Source organism: Chrysemys picta, chromosome 6, assembly GCF_011386835.1.
Source record: "Chrysemys picta bellii isolate R12L10 chromosome 6, ASM1138683v2, whole genome shotgun sequence".
NCBI lineage: Eukaryota > Metazoa > Chordata > Testudines > Emydidae > Chrysemys > Chrysemys picta.
The window spans coordinates 26,338,431-26,362,409 of NC_088796.1; the positions used below are offsets into that span (position 1 = coordinate 26,338,431).

Below are 23,979 nucleotides of genomic sequence, written 5' to 3' on the forward strand. Positions count from 1 at the left end.
TCACATCACATTGGGTGCTCATGTTCGGCTGATTATCAATCATGACCCCAAAATCTTTTTTATAAGATTGTGAGATCTGCAGTTGCATATCACCTGAGACATGGGTCCACATGCTTTTGATGTCAGTCTCTGTGGCGGAGGCAAGTTGCTAAATACTGGCCCTGATGCAGCTTAATAGAATTATCAGAATAGTTGTGTATTTGTTTCTTGTACATCTATTAAGCAGCAACAGTCAGCTTTCTAAACAACTTATTTTCTCCCCAGAGGCTAAAGCCAGAAGTATTTGCCCTTACCTTTCAGTTGCCTAAAATCCCAGATTTCACAATCTTGACTAGACATCAACAATAAATTTAAAATGTGGCCCAATGTGGGTGTGTGATTCCTGCTCTGAGTGGATGATTAAGATCTGCAATCAGTTGGCTTCGCTCAAAAGAACAAAGGTATAATGACATCTGAAAAACAATCATACAAGAATTAGCATCAGCCTCTAACAATTTTCGGACAGATGCTGCCATCCTTTCACACATTGAGTGGCACCTTACTCCACAATTAGTATTGCTGAAATCAATGGGACCACTCCTGGAGTAAGATATTCAATGTGAGCAAAGGGTGCAGACTCTGTACATATATAAGAATAAAGTATGAAAGGTTTGTCTCATCAGCCATAATATTAGAATGATTATAATATAATGCACACACCACATACAGGTTTAAAAATAAAGGAGGAAAAATTAGGTTTAATCTTTTAGTTGTTATGCTGAAATTATAATATAGTTCTCTAAATGCATAGGAGATTTTAAAACAAAAGATCTGGAAAATAAAATGCAATGAGAGAGTAGTATAAACAGTAAAAAAGGAAAAAGCAAAACTTCAAAAGTATTTTAATACAGCCCTGGAATATCTCAAATTCTAATCTGGTAGTAGACTTCTTACACATTTGACGGTTTCCTTTCAGCTGATTAGAGCTGTGGAGTCTACTTAGTGAGCTAAAAATTAATCTAAATGAAGGACCTAAGAGATGCTGATGTAGATGAAGTATTTTGAAACAGGGGCTGGTTTGCTAGATTGGTTTATACTGACATCTAAAGCAAACTTAAATCATATGACACATTTTTTGGATAAGTTTTGACCTTTGTATTTCCTAACCGGTGGTGGTTCTTCAAGTTATTGCCCCTGTGGGTGCTCCGTGTGAGGAGGTGTGTGTATTGATATGCTCTTGATCAGAGATCCATGTCAGCAATGCTCAGGTCTATGCCTGTGCCCAGCGTCCCCTTGTGCTTTAGTATGAGGGCATATAGGTGGGGTGGAGCTGCCACTGCTCCAGTGCCTTCTCATTGATTTGAGACAGAATGTTCACTGTGTCTGACACTTAGCTGCTATAGCATATTATTGTTTATTTTTTTAAATTTTATCTAGTTTATTTTATTTTATTTTATTTTATTTTATTTAGCACAGGTTTGTGCTTTGGGGGGGGGCACTTAGTTTCCAGTATTTTACCCCAAGCCTCTCTGCTCAGTAGAGGAAGTCTGTTTTCACACCCTGGACATAAGAAGAGCTCTTGCCTTCTACCTAAACAGGTTGAAACCCTTCCAGATTTCTCTCTGACTCTTTATCTCTTTTACGAAGAGATTGAACCCAGTTTCCATCCAAAGACTATCAAAATGGGTTTCAGGGTAACTTTTGGCATGCTACAAAGCTTCTGAGGCACATTCTCAGAGTTACTGCCTATTCCACCAGGCCCTACTTAAAAATAAACAAGAATGGCCGTACTGGGTCACAACAATGGACCATCCAGCCCAATATTTTGTCTTCTGACAGTGGTCAATACCAGGTGCTTCAGAGGGAATGAACAGAGTAGGCAATCATCAAGTGATTCATCCCGTCGCCCACTCCCAGCTTCTGGCAAACAGAGGCTAGGTACACTTCAGAGCATGGTTTTGCATCCCTCCCAGTCCTGGCTAATAGCTATTGATGGACCTATCCTCCATTAACTTATCTAGTTCTTTTTTTAACTCCGTTATAGTCTTGGCCTTCACAACAACATCTGGCAAAGAGTTCCACAGGTTGATTGTGAGTTGCGTGAAGAAATACTTCCTTTTGTTTGTTTTAAACCTGCTGCCTATTAATTTCATTTGATGACCCCTAGTTCTTGTTATGAAAAGTAGTAAATAACACTTACTTACTTTCTCCACACCAGTCATGATTTTATAGACCTCTGTCATATCCCCCCTTAGTCATCTCTTTTCCAAGCTGAAATGTCCCAGTCTTACTAATCTCTCCTCATATGTAAGCTGTTCCATACCTCTAATAGTTTTTGTTGCCCTTTTCTGAACCTTTTCCAATTCCAATATATTTTTTTGAGATGGGGCAACCAGATCTGCATGCAGTATTCAAGATGTGGGCGTACCATGGATTAATGTAGAGGCAATGTGGACATTTGTATGGCTGCCACCTGGCCATCTATACACACATTTTCCCAACACTATGCTTTAGTGTATGCTTCCAGACCATATGCAGCCTTTGGGAAAGCTGTTCTCCAGTCTGAACTGAACCCGCCTCATAGATTCCAAGGCCAGAAGGAACCCTTGTGATCATCTAGTCTGATCTCTCTGTATAGCCATAGAATGTCCCAAAAATAATTCCTAGAACATATCTTTTAGAAAAACATCCAATTCTTGATTTAAGAATTGTCAGTAATGAAGAATCCACCATGACCCTTCATAAATTGTTCCAATAGTTAATTACTCTGTGTTTAAAAATGTACACCTTATTTCCAGTCTGAATTTGTCTAGCTTCAATTTCCAGCTATTGGATTGTGTTACACTTTTCTCTACTAAACTGAAGAGCCCATTATCAAATATTTGTTCCCTGTATAAGTACTTATAAACGGTAATCAAGTCCCCTTAACATTCCCCTTTTTTAAGCTAAATAGATTGTGCTCCTTGAGTTTGTTACTATAAGGCATGTTTTCTAATCCTTTAATCATTCTTGTGGCTCTTCTCTGCACCCTCTCCAATTTATCAACATTTTTCTTGAATTATGGACACCAGAACTGGGTATAGTATTCCAGCAATGAATGCACTAGTGCCAAACACAAAGGTAAAATAACCTCTCTACTCCTACACAAGATTCCCCTGATTCTGCATCCAAGGATTGTATTAGCCCTTTTGGCCACAGTGTCACATTGGGAATTCATGTTCACCCTGACCCCCAAATCTTTTTCAGATTGTTGCTGCTTCTCAGAATAGAGTCACCTATCTTGTAAGCATGGCCTACATACTTTTACATTTAGCCATATTAAAACATACATTGGTTCCTTGCGCCTCTGTTGCCAGGTGAATCATAGAATACCAGGGTTGGAAGGGACCTCAGGAGGTCATCTAGTCCAACCCTCTGACATATTTTTGCCCCAGACCCCTAAATGGTCCCATCAAGGATTGAACTCACAACCCTGGGTTTAGCAGGCCAATGCTCAAACCACTGATCTATCCCTCCACCCGCTCTAAATCAGTGACTTGTCCTCTTCATTATTTACCACACCCCCAATTTTTGTGTAATCTGCAAACTTCATCAGTGATTTTATGTTTTCTTCTAGGTGATTAATAAAGACGTTAAATAGCATATAGGGCCAACAACTGATTCCTGTAGAACCCCCTGGGAAACATCCATTTGATGATGATTCCCCATTTACAATTACATTTTTGAATCCTATCAGTTAGGTGGTTTTTAATCTACTTTTTAATTTAAATTTTTCTGATTAAATTCTTCCTCATAGATGATTTGGCTCATAATTGTTTTCAGCTTTGTGAAATTGGCCCTATTAAAGCACCAAGTATATATATTACTGTTCTGGACTTTATTCTTCTTGCACATTATAAATATGATCAACTCATGATCACTTGTACCTAAGCTACCATTAACTTTTAGTCCTGTGATCAGTTCCTCTTTATCTGTTAGGACCACACCTAATATAGAGTTGGCTGTAACACTTTTTGAGTTAGGAAATTTTCATCTACAATATTTAGAAATTCCAAGAAGTTTTTAGTACTAGCAGCATGTTACTGCCAGCATATGCCACTCATATTGAAATCCCCTGTGATCAAACAGGTTCCCCCCCCCCCCCCCCCCCCCCGGACATTATGAATGGGTGCATAAGGTGACAGTCATCCTGTTCCCAAGTATGATTTGGTGATTTGTACCAGACACCAACTAGTACCTCATCTTGTACTTTTATCTGTTAGGCTATTAATCCATTAGTATTCAAGATCATTTTCTTCTGAATTGTCACTGACTCAGAAACAGTTGATGCCATTTTTGACATAGAGTGCCACTCCCCATCCCCTTTTGCCCACTCAGTCCTCCCTAAATAGGTTATAACCATTGATTTTAACATTCCAGTTGTGCAAATCATCCCACTAGGTTTAAGTAATACCAACTAGACTGAATTTATGCTCATAAATGTGCAATTCTTATTTGTTATCCAGGTTCCTACCATTAGTGTAGAGGCAATACAGGAATTTCTTCTCTTCATGTGCTTTGGTTCCTTGACTAATTTTGTTCTCAACATCTCGATTTTGTTCTAAGTGCTCATATCTTTCCTCTTTTTACCCTCTCCTTTTGCTGTTAGTTTAACCACTCCTCACTACTCTAGCCAGCCTCCTCAGCACCCTCCTCTGTAACTACTCAGGAATTTCCTCACGTGGAGCACCGATAGAGACAATAGCTCTAAGAAGGAGAGGTTACTTATCCATATAGTAATTGGAGTTCTTTGAGATGTTTTGTCACTGTGGATGTACACTATATACTCTCTTTTCTCCACTGCTTCAGAGTCCTGCTAGGTTTTGAGGTTGAGAAGGAACCGGAGCGGTGGCAGGTCCACCCCTCTATATATGCCCTTTTACTGGAACCTGATGGGATGTAGAGCTCAGGTGCTGGCCCATGAGTACTGCTTACAAGAATTTCTGATCATGTATAAGGCCATAACATCTTGAATAATTCCAGTTTCTCTACAGGTAAGTAACCTCTCCTTATTTAGCTATCCATGTATTTATTACACAATGTAGATTGCAGTTATCTGGGTTACCAGCAGAGAGTCTCAGAGTGTCATGTTTGACTGTTCAGGGACCCACATGTTTCCACTGAGAACAAAACTATAAGACTCAATTATTTTGGACTCCTCTATTAGATAAACAAAGATGGTCAGCTGACACATTACAAATTCCCTTGACCTGGGAATTATAGAATAAATCTGAAGTATACTCTTAGTAACCAGCTTTAGTTCATGGCTTCTTTACACAATTGTTAGCAATAAAGATAATTCACTGTAGTGCACCTGACTACAACTATTTGTTTTCCTTGAAAACATTCCAAATGATGGTTTCATGTAAAAACCTAAGCCTTATAAGACCAAGCTAGAGTTTGTCTTTCGGGCTTAGGTGAATATAGGGCATAACAAAATGAGCAAATAAATGTTTATCCTTAAATTAAAGATAAATAGCATTCCATTGTTGTGCTTTGCAGATAGTTAGCTAGCATTGTAATAGCATAGAGAAACTTCCATAAACAGACCTGACATTTTTATTAGGAATATATTAGGTGGTTATCCTTATTTATATACTTGAATAACACTAACAAATTAACATGGATCCTTTCTGAAGGAATTGTTTGTTTGCATGTACATATCTAACCAGAATAAAATCCGACACATGCTCTCTTGAAATGTAACAAATGACTTTGTTTGCTTTTCTGTGTCTTATAACATTTAAAGTAAAGTTGTATGCAAAGGATGTAAGTTACAAATATATGACCCCTATCCAAATAGTTGATTAAGGGTACGTCTACACTACCCGCCGGATCGGCGGGTAGTGATCGATCTATCGGGGATCGATTTATCGTGTGTAGTGTAGATGCGATAAATCAATCCCCTATCGCTCTCCCGTCGACTGCTGAACTCCAGCTCAGCGAGAGGCGGAAGCAAAGTCGATGGGGGAGCCGCGGCAATCGACCCCGTGCTGTGAGGACGTGAGGTAAGTCGAACTAAGATACGTCGACTTCAGCTACGCTATTCTCGTAGCTGAAGTTACATATCTTAGGTCGATCCCGCCCCCCCTAGTGTAGACCAGGCCTATGTGAAGCACCAGTTCTCCCTTTAGAGTCTGACTGTCCTCTCTCTGGCAGTGAGGACATGTATTCTTGGTAACTCAGTTTTAGTTTGTTTGGCCATTTTTAATCCAGACAGCATTTCTAGTATTTTAACGTCAATATGTATTTACAATTGAAATGTTACTCTGATGTAGCCTTTTCATTTCTTATGTGAAAGAAAGCCTTCAGAAAAGGAGCTGTCCATACTCATTAAATTCCCTAACGCTGAAAAGTGCTGAGTACCCCAGTCATCTTAAAGTTAATGGAAATTGCAGGTACACATCACCACTCAGCATGAGGCCCAGAATTAGTCTGTTAAAAGAAAAAATTGGTGGTGGTGGTAGTATTCTATTAATAGAAGAATATAAATGTACCATTTCAAGACATAAAGAACTTAGTTTGTTTATATCATTCAAAAAATCAGTTGATTTTTATGTTAAAATAGAGGACGAAGAGGAAATGGACCAGTTTGTTTTTCCTATCTGGATATTTTCTTATCACACATGTGATGGATATTTCTGTATGAGTAAGCAAGAGAGCTGGGTGATATTAAATTCTACAGCAGCAGGTGTTTTGTGTCCCTAGTCTTACTTCCTTTCTCCTTTTCAGAAATAGAATCAGAGCCAACCTTGAAATTTAGCAGTCCTGAGCTTTGTGATCTGTTGATGCAGCCAGGACTGGGGTTACTTTACAGCTGGTTTACTATTTAAAAAAATATCCTTTCCTAACTATTATCTCCCCCATCCTCTTAAAACCCAAGTTCATACTTATATGCTTTAAAATGTATCTTAGAGACTGATACTCACCAACCTCAAGGAACTTCCTTAATAAAACATTTAGGGCTTAATTCTGCTTAATTACGCCAGTGTAAATCTGGAATAACTCCGTTTACTTCGTTGACATCAGTGAAGTTATTTCATATTCACAGCAGTGTTATAGAGTACAATGTGGTCCTTAGACTTGTTTTCATTCTTATATTGGTCAAATGTATGATTCATAATTGTGGCTAAATGCTTTACTGGGTAATGTGTTAATGTTGGCATTTTCATTATTCTTATTTTATTTACTTCAGGCCTATAGGTGTGTGCATAGCACTTTATCTGTAAATTACAGGACGGTTCCCTGCCCCTAGAAGCTTGCAATCTAAATTAGACTAAGTAGGGTGACAGATGACCAGAAAAGGGAGCAGGGAAGGAAGAATGTAATTAAATTCACTCCTAAAACTTGTTTTCTTTTGAAATCTTTTATTAACTTGAAAACAAAGAAGATAACAATCATGTAACTAACTTGGAAGCTCTACTGCCATAATAGAACAATTGCCAATAGGCTCAATTAAATTTGCAAATATGATTTGTTGCTTCAGATATGCACAGTGTGTAATTTGTATCCTACACTAGAGGGAGGAGTAATGGAGCTTCTGATACTGTATAGCTTCTATGTAATAATGCAGGGGTAGGCAACCTATGGCACACGTGCCGAAGGCGGCACGCGAGCTGATTTTCAGTGGCACTCACACTGCCCGGGTCCTGGCCACCAGTCCGGGGGGCTCAGTATTTTAATTTAATTTTAAATGAAGCTTCTTAAACATTTTAAAAACCTTCTTTACTTTACATACAACAATAGTTGTTATATATTATAGACTTAGAGAAAGAGACTTTCTAAAAACGTTAAAATGTATTACTGGCACTCGAAACCTTAAATTAGAGTGAATAAATGAAGACTCGGCACACCACTTCTGAAAGGTTGCCGACCCCTGCTATTATTGGCATTGAGATGATGGTGGTTCTGTCTCTGAGTTATCTATAAAAAACCATTTTAAAGATTTACTCTCTCAAGCAGTGATACTGAGGCTCGTGAGCAGCAAGTGGCTCTTTAATGTGTCTCCTGTGGCTCTTTGCAGCATATGGTATTAAAGCATTATATGATTTAATTATAAACTGATCTAAGTTATTAACCAATAAGCATGCTTTTACTTTATTAACCAATTGAAATTGATAAAATAATACTTAGTCATTTTGCTGTGAGTATAATATATATAAACTAAATATTTCCCTTGTCATACTGTTTAAATATAAATATCTAGTACAATAATAAATGAAACAATGACTTCACACTACTGTAGCTTTTTTGGGTAATGTTGATCCTAATTTGGTTCTTGAACTACTGAGGTCTGAGTATAACTGCTCAGGTATTTGCACTGTTAGATTGTTTAATTTTTTTAACCTTTTTAGTGAAGACAGGTACATTAATCACTATTTTTTTTTTTAAACTCTAAGGGTGGGATTTTCAGAAGCACCTCAGAATATGTCTACACAGCAACTACACTGCCAGCTGAGGGTGTCTGTCTGCTGTGTAGACATAACCTAAGTGACTTGAAAATCCCACCTTAAATGCTTTAAATTAAGAAAACGTGGGTTGTGCATTTTCTTTAAAGATTTTAATCTTAAATTTGAACTTTTGGTAAATGTTTTGGGTTTTTTTCTATTTAGGTTCATTTTCTTTCATATTTCTAGGTGGTATCGCTATATATTTATTTTAAATCAAGACATGGCATGCTTCTGAGATTCTGAAGCATTTCTATGCTTGTTTTATTAAAAATTCTGTACATGTTCGGTACAGGTAAAGTTAACTTATTGCTATGTAACTATATCATCATAAGGTTTTTTTGACAGATAATTCACAGTGGTCCAGAGAAAATCAGTTAGTTGTCATGGAGGAGAGTCAGGCAGCGTTGGTAGTTCTCAGAGTGTGTTGGTGGGGGGAGATAGCTAGTACTTATTGAGCATGCTCAATATGCTATTTTAAAATATTTGTAACTTTAATTATGAACCTATTGTGTTCAAACTCACCAAAGGTACTTGTCTTCTTCAGTAAACAAGTACATGGCAAGTCTGAAGGATTTAAATCAAACCATGTATGAGTTATATGATAACAGCCTCACTAAAAACAGGAAAACCGTTTCCTCACCATCAGAGAATTAAAAAAAATTGCTTAATTTTTCAAAATAGAAAGTTTGGGTTTGGGTGAAAACTACAGGTTAGAATATAATAACACAGCCTTTCTATGAAGTTGCACCTGTGACTATAATATCAGTCAAAGTGTGTGATAATAGTTAGGATTTTGATTGTACCCATAATGGGACAGTTTCTCAGCTGGTATAAATCAGGGTGGCTCCATTGATTTCAATAGGGCTATGTCAGTCTACACCAGGTGATAATCTAGACCATAATATTCAAAATAGCATCCTAGCTTCCAAGTGGTCATAAAGAGTATGGCCTAATGGAGTGGGTTAATTCCTTGCTTTCTGTAAAATCCAATCACGGCTTCAGAGGAGTCCCCAATGCAGAGGTTGCTCAGGAAAGAATCAGACTCAATGTATTTCCTACCTTCCTGGCACTGACTCCCACAGAACAGCCCCTGTATTAATACATTTCCACTCTAGGTGTCCTAAACCACCACTCAAGTCCACAGCCTTCAGTCTGTGCACTTTCACTATCACATGGTAGTTCCCCAACCTGGTTAAAGCATATTTATATCTTGCAGTATTGACAGGACTTAACTGCATTTTAATCATCTCTCTGAATTGTGTTGAAGACTGACATGTTCTAACCATCCAACTGGGTTGCTGGAGTTATGGTCCAAGTGTTCCTAGAATTTTGTAAGATAAGCACTGATATTGGTGAGGTTATACCAGTATAGGCAAGAGCAGAATTTGTCCCAAGGAACCCTATTATAAGGATAGCTGTTGTATGACCTAGCTTAAATTTTTATTTTTGTATGTAGTGAATTGTATGAATTTTTGTATATAATAATGGATTTGGAGAAATGTGAAAATTAAAACTCTTATTTACACATGCCATCTAGCAGAGCTTTTTGGATAACATTACTATCGTGAAGAAAGTCTTTGGATAAATATTAGTAGTCCGAACACCTTTTGCGTCATCACAGTGTTATACAAACACTTTGTGCTTAATATACACAGTTAATGCTGGCTATGCTGCAATTTTCAGAACTGCTAGGAGTAGTAGGGCAGCCATGCCAAGGCCAATACCAGACATTTGTATAAACACCACATATTATGACTTAGATTAGATACAATATTTATCTTTACAAATTTGAAGACTAGTTGTCAAAGTGCACTTGAAACTAATCCTCCATCTTTGCTTTAACATGCTTTCCATGGGTTACTACTATACCATAGAGTCTCTTTTAAGTAGGAGCTCAGGTAACTGAGAGAGTTGAAAGCTTCTTAGGTCTTTCTGTGGGATCAGTGCAAAGATAAATCCCACAAATGGAGCTGTAAGGTAGCCCCACCCCTTAATTTAATTCTGAACTAAGCTGAATTTGCCAGGGATTTGAATTCTAAAATTCAGAGGTAATGGTTAGGTCTGGGATTCCTCCCAAGAAAATATTTGAAAAGTGGAACTCAGGAAGCATGTTAATATCAGATGAAATTTGACTCTTCTGCTTTAATTTCCTCTTCCAAAGGATCTTTGTTTTCAGACAACACATGGTTGATTTAGTGCCTTTGAGTATATCTACACTGCAATAAAAGACCCACAGCTGGCCTAGGTCCCAGAGCTGGGGCTCCAGTCTGAGCCCAAATGCCTCCACTGCAATTTTATAACCCCGTAGCCCGAGTCCTGTGAGCCTGAGTCTGCTGACCTGATTGTGCTGCGGTCTTTAATTGCAGTGTAGACATACCCTTTATGTCCTGTCTGCACTACAGGAGCCTGCATCCTGTATGCTACTACTCTAACTAGCACCAAGTTATTCCTGAGTGAACTGGAAATAACAAAGTTCCTTTGGAGGAGGAATGGGACGGGTACGAGACTGGAGCATTGCACAGTTATGTCTCTATTTGAGCCCTCTTTTGACGTTGTTGAGTAAACTCTTTTCATTATTACATGTCATACGCCTATAGGCCCATTTCCATCTATATGTGAAGCTCCATTTCCTAAAATTAACTCTCCGGTGAATTTTAAACTATCACTTAATTTACAGTGGTATTTTCTCATGAGATACACATCTTGTTTTAATGACCAAAATTTTCCATTTACTGTAGTAAGAATAGGAAGTATGGTAGACTTAATAAACCAAACTCAGATATTTGTGTTTGATAGTGAAAAAAAATATGGGGTCGAACAGAATATTTATCTTGGCATGTTTGCTTACAAAGATGATAAATCTGTTCTCTTTAAGAAACTGAAAGTGGTTGATTAAATTGGAACCATGAACTTGAAAGTCAGTTTTCTGTCTAAAATTTCTACTGTAATTGTTAGTAACATTAACATTATTATACATAACCGTACGATACATACTATATACATACTAACATATACATATCCACTATACTATACATAACATTATGATAGCTAAAAGGAATTACCGTATATACTCGATCATAAGTCGGTTTGTTTATAAGCCGACCCCCCTCCCCCAAGATGGATAAGTAAAAATGAAGGATTGGTTCTCAGCCCAAAACTCTTCAATATATTTATCAATGATTTCAAAGATAATATAAAATTCTTGCTGCTAAAATTTGAACATTATACAAAGATTGCTGGGGTCATAAATAACAAATACAAGTCACTGAAAAAGAGCAATCAAGATTGCTTGGCAAGCTAGATGCTATCAAGGAACTGCATTATGCAAGATCATACATCTAGGAAAAAGAATGTAGACTGTAATGCAGGGTGGGGATTATTTTATGGAAATGATTTAGAGGCCATTATAGATAAATATCTCAACATCAGCTCCCAATGCAATGCTGTGATAAAAAGGGCTAACATGATCTTCGGATGTATAAATAGAGGAATATTGTGCAGGAGTAGGGAAGTGATATGAGCATTGTGTGTGATGGAGTGTATAAACCCCACACCCTCTAGGCAAGAGTTAATGGGCTGCTATGAGCTCAAGTAGCCCTGCCCCGCCACAGAGGAAAGATGTGAAAGGGAGAAACCCAGCTCAGTTGGTGGCAGATCTGGCACAAGAACAGAGCTTCAGTCCTCCGATCCTGGATTGGTCCTGGCTGAAGACAGGAGTTGCTCAGGAGACCACTGCCTGTTGCCTATGACTGAAACAAGGGCCCAGTGCTGAACCATTACTTGTGAGCCTCTAGTAATAGTCTCCCCGTGGGCAAATGAACTGGGCTATGGCCCACCCAAAGAATCTCTGAAGGAAGAGAGTCCTACTACAACCTTGTGTTAGTTTATTTGTGTTTGGTTTTCCTTTCAGTCTTTGATAGCCCCAGAAGGGGTGGACTCCCATGGACTCTGTCAGACGGCTGAGTCTCCTATAACTAGCCCCCGTGAGAGATCATTACTGGAATACTGTGTTCAGGTTGGAAAGACTTCAAAGAAGAGCTTTGCAGGATTGGCTCTTAAGCATCTATTAAGCTCGTTGTTTGACTCTCTAAGACTGTAATCCTGCAAACAGACCTCTAACCTCTCACGGAGTCCCAGAGAAGTTGATGGGCTCTATGTGGATAGAAGGGCCTGCCCATGTGGAGTTCCGGGCAGGATATGAGCCTAAACCTTATTTCTGAGGTGTGTTCATTGCAAGCGTGTATTTGAGTAGTGGCTGATCCTTTCAAAGTCCCAGTCAGCCTCTGTAATACGACTAGCCATTTCATCACTGTTCTCCTTTCCCGCCTCATGTGCACCCTCTTTGTTATCTGCAAATAGTTCTTCAATGGATGCTTTCCAGTAATTTTTCTATTGTTGAGGTGAAATCTTTTGATTTTATCCTGATTGTATCTTTCCAATATTTGCTAATAAAACTTTACACTGAACAGGTTTCTCTTGAGAGGGATTAGTTCAGTTTTGGCAACTTTTGTGCACCTTCTTGAAATGTTTCCAAACCTGTGATTTGAGAAATGTACAATGTGTTATAAAAAAGAAAAAACATGATCAATACTCTACATTTTAGCTCATGTAGTGGTAGTGGAAACTTACTGTTCAATAATCTGTCCTATTGAGATGTACATTCATTGGTGTCAGTATGATTTAGAATCTGTTGGCAAACTATTCACTCTCCAGTGGCTGAACTTTCAGTGAGATAAGTTGCAGATCTTCTTTTGTCATCATAAACCTACTAGACCATGTACATTCCTCTCTCCCAAAATAAATACCTTACTTGTAGCCATATGTATGTTCCTTCTGTTATGTGAATTACAATGCATTAAATGGATACTCATCAATATATAAAGTTACAGTATAGGAGGGCCAAAAGAGAGTTTTGTTGTTAAAGAATTTTTTTTAAAAACTATTTAAATTTAACATAATTGTTTATTTCAGTGGCACCCACGACTATAATTACTCTGTCAGCATTTCCATTATAAAGCCCTGCTAACAACTGAGCCATAAAAATTTGTTTTGGGTTGGAACTAGGCATATAAAGTCTGTCAAGGGAGCAATTTTTGAAAATGAAATAGTTTTTATATTCAAGTTGCAAGAGTGGGGAAAAAACAGAAGTTAGAAGTTGTGGTTTCAGATTGGTTTTATGACATTACTAAAAAATGATTATTTTTTTGCCCTAAATGTGACCATCTGTAAATGTGAACTTGTGCCTTTAAATTTGTATTTTAGAAAAGGGTTTGAAAATTAATATAATGCTGGTAAAAATTGATATTCCTAAATATTTACGTTTTCTATTGATTACAGAACACAACACCAACACTGCTGCTTTCCCACACAGCACTGGACATTTGTTGCCAGCTCTTTGACCTGGAGGGACCACCTCAAAGGGGAAAATATGGTTCCCTTTCAATATCAATACAATCCTTGGCCACTTTCCTGAGATGGCTAACAAGGGTGTCAGCGTCAGTTATTTGGTGTGTAACTGAATGAGGCCATGAAACTTATTTTGCATAAGTTACTGATTAGCCAATAATTCTTTTAATGACTCCATAGCTGGCCACCATTTGAACTGATTACCTAGATTTGAAAGGCTCCATATCATATTACCAATCCAGTGAGGCAATATACTTTGAAAATAATAGCAGTATTGTCAACTCCAAATGTTCTAAATGTTTGAGTCAGGTCCCAAATAAGCACGAGATTTAAAAATAATAATAATAAATTTTGGGGTTCTTCTTTGCACCCATGCCGCTCAGCCCCGCCCCCCAGAGCAAGCTGTGGATCCTGCAGCTGTGCCGCCTGGCCCAGCCCATTGCAACATGCTGCAGCCGCGCCGCCCGGTCTGGCCCACTGGAGCAGGCTGCGGCTGCGCTGCCCAGCCTGCTGGAGCAGCTCCACCCAGGCCAGAGACATCCTCCCCTGGCCCTCCCTAGATAAGATGGGAAGGGATGGGATGGGGAGAGTTTGGGGGTCCCAGCCTAGGTGCGGGGTCACCCCCCCAACTTCTCCCCCCCCCAAAAAATTTCCCCACCCGTTGCTCCCCAGCCCATCATGGTAAGCAGTTGGCACGCCGGGACACTTTATTTACTTAGGTTTACCTCCATGCCTGCGGACGCTCGAGGTAAACAAACCAATTTGGCCCGCCAGAGGCTTATCTTAATGGCCTGGGAGCCAAAGTTTGCTGACCCCTGAATTATAGGGTCGGCTTATGAATGGGTCATAAAAATTTTCCATTTTTACTTATCCATCTTGTGTGTGTGTGTGTGTGTGGGGGGGGGGGTCGGCTTATAAACGAACCGGGGTATGATACGGTAATGTTTGTGTAGCAATCAAATACTGTTATGATGAATATCATAAAAAAACCCATGAGAAAATTAACAATTCTGTCTTCTGGGCAGCATTTGAATAATGTGCAGTAATTAAAACCTAGAACTACACATTAAACATCGAAGAGAAAACAGCTGCTCTTAAGTGACCTCCATCCGTTCTGGGCACTGAATGAGGAAAAAATATGTGATCAAGTAATTAAAGACAGTATTATAATGCATACTAACAAGGGGACCAAATTGAGGCATTTCTAACTTTTGAGTGCTTGATTTTGCAACCTTAATGTTTCTTTTAAGACAGTTTTTATTTCTGTGTAATTCTCTGTAGGTTCTTATGCTGCACTCATTGCAGTCATATCTGAGTGCCTTCCAGTGCAGTGCATTAAGCATGTGACTAATATCTATCTGATACTGTAGTATATATAGTTTACTATGGCTGTGGGCTATAAGCATATAAAATATGTTTCTCAAAATAATACCTTTTGTGTGAAAATTCAAGAGCTAAACATTCTTGCAGTCCGGACTCAATTATGAAGCTATAGTACCATAGCTACAGTATCACCAAGTTGACCCTCAGCATTGTCATCTATAATGATATAGTGAAAAAGTAGTTCTTTAAAACAAATGCTTCATGTAATACAGAATTCTTTTCATCCAGAAATTCCCCTTCTATAGCATCCTATTTTGTATGTAGTACACCATTGTGATAGGTGTGGCCCCAGCATTGTTGTGCATGAAGGTGTTAAATTCACTCCAGCTACGTGAGGATGGCTTTCCTAGCTGAACTTGTCTGTTTGTAAATATATACGATACAGAGCTGATTAAGAAAGCATAGCAAGTGAGCAGGCCTAGCACAGAGAAGTGTGAATAATTAATCTTTCTCTGTTCTGGCCCTTGCTGAATGCTGTATGTTTATAAAAGGGTTAGTAAAGCTATTTTTGTCTTTATAAACTATGTATGTTTATATTAATATTTTCTAAGGTTTTTCTTGGTGAAAATGTTAGCTGCTGGTTTAAAAAAATGTGGTCTTTTGAAACAGCTTGCATTTAAGGACTTTTTCAACTGACGTATACTTTTACTTCAGAATTTCTGCATTTCTTCAGACAGCATAAGAAAAGTGGGTTACATTAGGATTTATTTGAAAGATTAAAATTTAAAAAATCTTCTATGCCACTCCTGTCTGTGAACTATTTGTACTAAGTGCTATAAGACAGTACGATGGACAGTGCCAAAGCATGTTACTTCTTCTAATAATTTTTGCCATATCCTGCTCTCATTAGTCACACAAGTAGTCTTATTAGGCTGTGGCACTATTAAAGTGAGAAAAGTTTGGCTCTATGCCTCTATAGTATGTTTTTTATTAAAATCCATTGTAAAAGAAGTCATATTTTCCAAAGTATGGTTAAAGTGAAGTAGGTTTAGTCAAGTGTTTTTGGCATTCCAGCATTTATAAACAGTAACTTTTTGCTGGATGTTAAGTTTTCAGCTAAGCATCACGGGTTAGTATTTTAATCTCTCATCTTAACTTTTTAGAGACTCTGACCCTGATATCCTATGTGGCTAGATCAGCTTGAAATTGTAAACGTGGAATCGAATGCTGTCTGTGAGGCCCAAGTTTATAGCTTATGTAGTTGGGGAAGCCCCCTCTGTTTATCTGCATAAGATACAAAAACTCTCATTGGAAAAACTATGGAATCCACTGAGTCATGGTGAATCATAAATGAAGAGTTTGTAGCTCTTTCACTCTTTGTAGTTTGTAGCTCTTTTACTTCTAGAATATTAATCCTGAAAAGTTTGAGTTTCTGATTTTAGACAGCAGTAAACACTTGCTAAAATTAAATTACATAGGCTAAAAACTGCATAAATATTTCACTATGGATAACATAATCATTAAATGGCAGGATTATACCGTAAGTCAATTTATGCAACCTACAAGGCAGATGAGTTTTGAAGTTTTAAAAAAAAATGTTAAACTTCACTTGTTTGATCACTAATAATGTGTTTGGTTCAATACAGAACAAAGAGATACATTATTCCTACTCTCATACAGTCTCAAAGACATACAGGCAAAAAGAAAAAAGCAGGTTGTCCCTTTCCTGATTCCCAGTTCTTTTGAGGCTGTAATTGAATATGTTGTAATTGAACTTTTACAGTGGTAAGCTATCATTTGTGTGTGTGAGTGTGTATATATATCAGCTTTTCAGAGTGGTATAAAATTATACTTGTTTTAATCATATTTGAGACCACAACTGCAGTCATGAACCCATGTTTGTCAGCTTTAACAGAAAAATAACTGAGGGGGAGAATTTAGACCCCACGGGCAGGACCGTGGCCAAAGGCTGGGATAAATATCTGATGTTTTTCTCTCTCTGATCTCCACCTTTCTATGCCTACTGCCTATCTTTTAAAACATCTCTTCCCTTCTTTTTTTATTCTAATGAGTTTTGTCACTTAGCATAACCACACCATGAGAATTTTAATCATATATGTAAGAGCATGCAAAACCCCCCATTTAATTTGGGCTTCGGATGTTCAGTTGAATACCTCCCTAGCCCCTTCTCTCTCTCCTCCTCTCCCCCCCCCCCCCCCCCCGCCCTTGTAATTTGGAGGAGGATACTAGAATTAAAGCCACTGGAATCTTCATTCTTTCCCAGCAGAGGGAGGTGAGCAGATAGGGGAAGTTCACTGCTTTCTCAAACAAAGGGAGGGGCAATAACTGGACCTCCAGCTCTCTTTATTTGAGGAGCAGCTGAACTCTTGAGCACGTGGTTTGTAACTCCGCCTGAGGAAATACTAACTGAGAGTTTGCCCATCATTCAGTCAAGCCGTTCAAGTTCAGGATTCACATCCGGTTGAGCTAGGAAAGTTCTAAACCTGAAATTAGACAGAGTATCCAAGTAGGCACATAATAGAATCATAGATTACACTGGTCTACAATTTTCTACGTCGTGTGCTTCAGAGATAAAATGTGCTGTTTATTATGTATTATGTATTTTGATGTGCTGAATTTAAATATGACAATTAAAACAACTGATTGGCTACTGTTTCTAAGATATTTAAGTTTTTACATTTTATGTCTATGTATATTGTGTAGATAGTAGAGTTTTAATCATAAATTGTAAACCTAGGTCTTTTCATATGTTTATGGTTGCTTTACATGATAATATCTCACCTGTCCTGTTTATGTAACACTTTAAAAATCAGCAAAAGAGTTATATAAATAAAATTTATTATGAAACAAAAGGCAAAAAACGATTATGTACATAGTTTAGTCCTATTCAGTGTCTACTCGGTGCTTCTTGGCTTGTCTCTTGTATTCATTAAATGGAGCATCTCTTGTCACTGTCCAGCAATAGTCTGCAAGCATTGATGGGCTCTATTTGCCCTGATACCGTTTCTCCATTGTTGCACCTTCCTTTATCTTAGCTTCACTTAACCTTGGAAATTTTCCACGGAGGTACTTGAAAGCTGCTTGTGTTTTGTCAATGGCCTTGACAAAGTTCTTCATCAGACCCAGCTTGATGTGTAAGGGTGGTAACAAAATCTTCCTTGATTCAACAAGTGGTGGATGCTGAACACTTTTCCTCCCAGGCTCCAATGACTGTCGGAGTGGCCAATCTTTCTTGATGTAGTGGGAATCTCTTGCACAACTATCCCATTCGCAGAGAAAACAGCAGTACTTTGTGTATCCAGTCTGCAGAGCAAGCAAGACAGCAACAACCTTCAAATCGCCACAAAGCTGCCACTGATGTTGGTCATAGTTTATGCACCTCAAAAGTTGTTTCATGTTGTCATAGGTTTCCTTCATATGGACTGCATGACCAACTGGAATTGATGGCAAAACATTGCCATTATGCAGTAAAACAGCTTTAAGACTCGTCTTCGATGAATCAATGAACAGTCTCCACTCATCTGGATCGTGAACGATGTTGAGGGCTGCCATCATACCATCCATGTTGTTGCAGGCTACAAGATTACCTTCCATGAAGAAGAATGGGACAAGATCCTTTTGACGGTCACGGAACACGGAAACCCTAACATCACCTGCCAGGAGATTCCACTGCTGTAGTCTGGAGCCCAACAGCTCTGCCTTACTCTTGGGTAGTTCCAAATCCCTGACAAGGTCATTCAGTTCACCTTGTTTTATGAGGTGTGGTTCAGAAGAGGAGGATGGGAGAAAATGTGGGTCCTGTGACATTGATGGTTCAGGACCAGAAGTTTCATCCTCTTCCTCTTCCTCGTCTGACTCAAGTGAGAATGATTCTGGTGCATCAGGAACCGGCAGTCCTCCGTGGGGTACTGGGTGTATAGCTGATGGAATGTTTGGATAATGCACAGTCCACTTTTTCTTCTTTGACACACCTTTCCCAACTGGAGGCACCATGCAGAAGTAACAATTGCTGGTATGGTCTGTTGGCTCTCTCCAAATCATTGGCACTGCAAAAGGCATAGATTTCCTTTTCCTGTTCAACCACTGGCGAAGATTTGTTGCACAAGTGTTGCAGCATATGTGTGGGGCCCACCTCTTGTCCTGATCTCCAGTTTTGCAGCCAAAATAAAGGTGATAGGCTTTCTTAACCATAGTGGTTATACTGCTCTTTTGTGATGCAAAAGTCCCTTCACCACAAACATAGCAGAAGTGTACTGCACTGTTCACACAAGTACAAGGCATCTCTGCTCACTTTGGCTAAACAGAAATGTGTCCCTTTGCAAAATCAAACACTGACAAATAAGAGAGCACGACACTGTATGATTTCTAGAGCTGATATAGGGCAATTTGTTCAGCAGAGTGATGTAAGCTTCGTTATGATTGCATCATCCATGACTTCTAGGAATAACATGATGCAATTCATATCATGTATGATGCAATACCAGCTTCAGATTGCATCTTTCATTGTTTTGTCTAAAAAGCAAGTACTGTCCAAACCCAGTCATAGATTTATTCATAGATCCAGTCAAAGATGTATTTTAGTCATTTCTGGTTTAAATTGAGATCCCTTCCCTTTATAACTCACTTATCCTCCACCATTCCCAAGTCAAGGGTCGTATATATTGACCCAATAGCATATCTTGAAAACTAGAGCCAATCAACAATTTTAAGCATCATTTTCGTTCTCAGTGACCCAGAATTAGTAAAGTTTGACTACATTTATTTCAGGAGCATTTTGGCTGTAGAGCAGTGTTATAAGGGACCGCAAGCTTCATCTAGTCTAACCCCCTGCCAAGATGCAGAATTTGTTGTGTCTAAACCATCCAAGACAGATGGCTATACAGCCTCCTTTTGAAAACCTCCAGTGAAGAAGCTTCCACAACCTCCCGAGGCAGTAAGAACATAAGAATGGCCATATTGGGTCAGACCAAAGGTCCATCCAGCCCAGTATCCTGTCTACCGACAGTGGCCAATGCCAGGTGCCCCAGAGGGAGTGAACCTAACAGGTAATGATCAAGTGATCTCTCTCCTGCTATCGATCTCCACCCTTTGACAAACAGAGGCTAGGGACACCATTCCTTACCCATCCTGGCTAATAGCCATTAATGGACTTAATCTCCATGAATTTATCTAGTTCTCTTTTAAACCCTGTTACAGTCCTAGCCTTCACAACCTCCTCAGGCAAGGAGTTCTACAGGTTGACTGTGTGCTGTGTGAAGAAGAACTTCCATTTATTTGTTTTCAACCGGCTGCCTATTAATTTCATTTGGTGGTCCCTAGTTCTTATATTATGAGAACAAGTAAATAACTTTACCTTATTCACTTTCTGCACACCACTCATGATTTTATATACCTCTATCATATCCTCCCTCAGTCTCCTCTTTTCCAAACTGAAAAGTCCTAGCCTCTTTAATCTCTCCGCATATGAGACCTGTTCCAAACCCCTAATCATTTTAGTTTCCCTCTTCTGAACCTTTTCTAATGCCAATATATCTTTTTTTTGAGATGGGGAGACCACATCTGTACACAGTATTCAAGGTGTGGGCGTAGCATGGATTTATATAAGGGCAATGAGATATTCTCCATCTTCTTCTCTATCCCTTTTTGAATGATTCCTAACATCCTGTTTGCTTTTTTGACTGCCGCTGCACACTGCGAGCTCGTCTTCAGAAAACTATCCAGGATGACGCCAAGATCTCTTTCCTGATTAGTTGTAGCTAAATTAGCCCCCATCATATTGTATGTATAGTTGGGGTTATTTTTTCCAATGTGGATTACTTTACATTAATCCACATTAAATTTCATTTGCCATTTTGTTGCCCAATCACTTAGTTTTGTGAAATCTTTTTGAAGTTCTTCACAGTCTGCTCTGGTCTTAACTATCTTGAGCAGTTTAGTATCCTCTGCAAACTTTGCCACCTCACTGTTTACCCCTTTCTCTAGATCATTTATGAATAAGTTGAATAGAATCGGTCCTAGGACTGACCCTTGTGGAACACCAGTAGTTACCTCTCTCCATTCTGAAAATTTACCATTTATTCCTACCCTTTGTTCCCTGTCTTTTAACCAGTTCTCAATCCATGAAAGGATCTTCCCTCTTATCCCATGACAACTTAATTTAGGTAAGAGCCTTTGGTGAGGGACCTTGTCAAAGGCTTTCTGGAAATCTAAGTACACTATGTCCACTGGATCCCCGTTGTCCACATGTTTGTTGACCCCTTCAAAGAACTCTAATAGATTAGTAAGACATGGTTTCCTTTTACAGAAACCATGTTGACTTTTACCCAACAATTTATGTTGTTCTATGTGTCTGACAATTGTATTCTTTACTATTGTTTCAACTGATTTGCCCGGTACTGACGTTAGACTTACCGGTCTGTAATTGCCAAGATCACCGCTAGAGCCCTTTTTAAATATTGGTTTTACATTAGCTATCTTCCAGTCTTTTGGTACAGAAGCTGATTTAAAGGACAGGTTACAAACCATAGTTAATAGTTCCGCAATTTCACATTTGAGTTCTTTCAGACCTCTTGGGTGAATGCCATCTGGTCCCGGTGACTTGTTACTGTTAAGTTTATCAATTAATTCCAAAACCTCCTCTAATGACACTTCAATCTGTGACAATTCCTCATATTTGTCACCTACAAATGATGGCTCAGGTTTGGGATCAGAGAGGTAGCCGTGTTAGTCTGAATCTGTAAAAAGCAACAGAGGGTCCTGTGGCACCTTTAAGACTAACAGAAGTATTGGAGCATAAGCTTTCGTGGGTGAATGCCCACTTCATCAGACACGTTTTTTAATTTGGGATATACACTTGCGTCTGATGAAGTGGGCATTCATCCACGAAAGCTTATGCTCCAATACTTCTGTTAGTCTTAAAGGTGCCACAGGACCCTCTGTTGCTTTTTTCAGGTTTGGGACTCTCCCTAACATCCTCAGTCTTGAAGACTGAAGCAAAGAATTCATTTAGTTTCTCTGCAATGACTTTATCGTCTTTAAGTGCTCCTTTTGTATCTTGATCGTCCAGGGGCCCCACTGGTTGTTTAGCAGGCTTCCTGCTTCTGATGTACTTAAAAAACATTTTGTTATTACTTTTTGAGCTTTTAGCTAGCTGTTCTTCAAACTCCTTTTTGGCTTTTCTTATTACATTTTTACACTTATTTGGCAGTGTTTATGCTTCTTTCCATTTACCTCACTAGCATATGACTTCCACTTTTTAAAAGATGCCTTTTTATCTCTCACTGCTTCTTTTACATGGTTGTTAAGCCATGGTGGTCTTTTTTAGTTCTTTTACTGCGTTTTGTAATTTGGGATATACATTTAAGTTGAGCCTCTATTATGGTGTCTTTGAAAAGTGTCCGTGCAGCTTGCAGGGATTTCACTCTAGTCACTGTACCTTTTAATTTCTGTTTAACTAACCTCCTCATTTTTGCATAGTTCCCCTTTCTGAAATTAAATGTCACAGTGTTGGGCTGTTGAGGTGTTCTTCCCACCACAGGAATGTTAAATGTTATTATATTATGGTCACTATTTCCAAGCAGTCCTGTTATAGTTACCTCTTGGACCAGATCCTGCGTTCCACTCAGGACTAAATCGAGAATTGTGGGTTCCTGTACCAGCTGCTCCAAGAAGCAGTCATTTAAAGTATCGAGAAATTTTGTCTCTGCATTTCATCCAGTCTGTTCTATTGTTCTCTGTCCTTACAGTTAGGAAGTATTTCCTGAGATTTAATCTAAATCTGCTATCCAGTAGTTTGAACCCATTGCCTTTGTCCTGCCCTCCCTGGGAAACTTTCTACATCTTTGGGTATGTCTACACTACAGGATTAATCCGAATTTATATAATTCGAATTTGGGAAACAGATTGTATAAAGTCGAAATGTATGCGGCCACACTAAGCACATTAATTCGGCGGTGTGCGTCCAAGTACCGGGGCTAGCGTCGATTTCTGCAGCGTTGCACTCTGGGTAGCTATCCCATAGCTATCCCATAGTTCCCGCAGTCTCCCGCGCCCATTGGAATTCTGGGTTGAGATCCCAGTGCCTGATGGGACAAAAAACATCGTCGCAGGTGGTTCTGGGTACAGCCTCACCTCCTCCCTCCCTCCCTCCCTGCATTAAAGCAATGGACGGCAGACAACCATTTCGCGCCTTTTTTCCTGTGTGAACACTGCAGACTCCATACCACGGCAAGCATGGAGCCCGCTCAGCTCAAGACAGCAGTCATGAACATTGTAAACACCTCGCGCGTTCTCGTGGAGTTTATGCTGAGCCAGGACCAGAAAAACGAGGCGAGGAGGCAGCGGCGGCGGCAGCGCAGCGACAAGCATGATGAGGACATGGACATGGACACGGACACAGAATTCTGTGAAACCACGGGCCCCAGTGCTTTGGAGATCATGTTGTTAATGGGGCAGGTTCTATCCATGGAACGCCGATTCTGGGCAAGGGAAACAAACATTCCCAGTGGCTGCGGAACTTTCGCATGCGTAAGGGCACTTTCATGGAACTTTGTGACTTGCTGTCCCCTGCCCTGAAACGCCAGAATACCAAGATGAGAGCAGCCCTCACAGTTGAGAAGCGCGTGGCGATAGCCCTGTGGAAGCTTGCAACGCCAGACAGCTACCGGTCAGTCGGGAATCAATTTGGAGTGGGCAAATCTACGGTGGGGGCTGCTGTGATGCAAGTAGCCAAAGCAATCACTCAGGTGCTGCTACGAAAGTT

At 39.3% G+C, this 23,979-nt stretch overlaps 1 protein-coding gene across 2 annotated transcripts in view; it reads left to right on the forward strand.

Moving 5' to 3' along the window:
• Positions 1-23,979, forward strand: part of WDR70 (WD repeat domain 70) — a 246,824-nt gene that overhangs the window by 108,272 nt on the left and 114,573 nt on the right. The gene's annotated exons all lie outside the window — the stretch shown is intronic.